This window comes from Octopus bimaculoides, chromosome 17 (assembly GCF_001194135.2).
Source record: "Octopus bimaculoides isolate UCB-OBI-ISO-001 chromosome 17, ASM119413v2, whole genome shotgun sequence".
NCBI classification, from domain to species: domain Eukaryota; kingdom Metazoa; phylum Mollusca; class Cephalopoda; order Octopoda; family Octopodidae; genus Octopus; species Octopus bimaculoides.
Genome location: NC_068997.1, coordinates 29,254,497 through 29,256,535, shown reverse-complemented (window position 1 = coordinate 29,256,535; position 2,039 = coordinate 29,254,497).

Genomic DNA, 2,039 nt, shown 5'->3' with positions numbered 1-2,039 from the left:
CCCCCACACACACACACGTCATCATCTCACAAATAGATACATTCCAAATTGCAGTAAGTTATCGGTGGAGTGACCTTCAGCATGTATGTATGTGAGAGAGAGAAAGAGAGAATCGGGTTTATTTTTCTGTATGTGTATAAAAAGTTGCCTAAATGGTGCTGGTAATTTGGTTCATTGGACGAATTTTTCTATGTTATCGGGCTCAATATATAAAAAAAAAGTGTGCTATTTTAAATATAGTTTGAAAGTCTGATGCTTAAGTAAGACGAACGGTGACGGCAGTCAGATTCTAGACTACCAGGACTAGGATATCTTTATTCATAGCAGGCGGCACAGCGGGATATTCTTTCTTTTAGGGATAGGCAAAATTGTCAACTGGGAACGAAGCTAATTATCTTGTCATAATGTATTGACGACTCCTCCGTTATAAATCTGGTTTCCTGTATTTCTTTCCATAAAAGTGACTACTTAGACCCAACCAATTTGGAATTTCTAAGAGTGTGTCTGCGTTATAGTAGAATCAATCAGCTTATTATATTTTTCGAAGAAATCCTACGCAGCACATAGAAATGGTTGCCGACGTTATTACAACGACACAAAATTGCTTACATTAGATAATGATGAAACGATTGTAAACATAGGCGCGGGAGTGGCTGTGTGCTAAGTAGCTTGCTTACCAAACACATGGTTCTTGGTTCAGTCCTACTGCGTGGCACCATGGGCAAGTGTCTTCTACTATAGCTTTGGGCCGACCAAAGCCTTGTGAGTGGATTTAGCAGACGGAAAGAGAAGCTCGTTGTGTGTGTGCGCGTGCGTGCGTGCATATAATTTCTAGATGAATGAATCGATCCCAGGACTTTTTTTTAAGACAATACTTATTCTAACGGTCTCTTTGCCAAACCGCTAGGTTACGGCTACGTAAACATACCAATACCAGTTGTCAAGCGGTGATGGAACACACACACACAACGAGCTTTCTGTCTACCAAATCCACTTGCAAGGCTTTGGTTAGCCTGAGGTTATAGAAACACTTGCCCAAGGTGCCACGCAGTGGGACTGAACCCAAAACCATGTAGTTGTTAAGCAAACGTCTTACCACACAGCCACGATATTTCTTCTATGACTTGAAGAAAAAAAAAGATCATATATATTTTATTAATTCGTACTTCTAAAATCTATCATGATACAAGAAGGATATTTAATTGGGGCCATTAAATATTGGAATTAAGTTGATGCAATTAAGCATTTGAAAGAGCTATTCCCAGAGGAATGTAAATACTCACTGGTGAGTATAAAAAAATTTGTGCTGCTGATGTTGAATCCGTTTTGCATGCAAGTAGAGAGAAATGTTCCAAAACTACTTCAATGAATTCAACTTTACGATGAAAGTAAACAAAGTTTAGCTTTAGAAGTCTCATGGTTGGCCGGCAACATATTTTTCTGCATTATATGGATAATTTATCCTGATCACGCTATCTATAGCATTATTAAGCGTTTGAGAAATAAATTTATTTCAGTTTCTTACTTCAATGAAGATGATCTACAGTATGTATGACTGATATTAAACGCAGTTGATATCAGATCACTGAGACAATAAATCGTTAAATCCGACAGTTTGTTGCGTCTTATAAATTAATGATTTTCTTTCCTTCCCCCATCCCCACACACGATTTTGTTAAAATCTGTTTAATGATAACCATATTGTTTCGACTTCATTCAGATTAAAACAGGGGGGGGGGGGACTGCATATGGCCCAGAGCTGTAAATATTTATTTCTTCCACAGCAATGACATTACTTTCATCTTATGGTTCTCCTCAGATTTGTAGTTTAGCCCCTAATTAACTGCAACCCAGTGAACCTAGGATCAAAAGGTATTCTACCCACAACCATTTCATTTTTTTCTATCTACTCCAATTTATATTTCTAAAAACACATTATCTAAAGCCCATTCCTTTCCTTAAACCAAGGAAGTATGAAGTGAGAGAAATTGGCTTGTTATTTCTAGCAGCTCAAACGATCATGCAGAGGAGGCAATCTC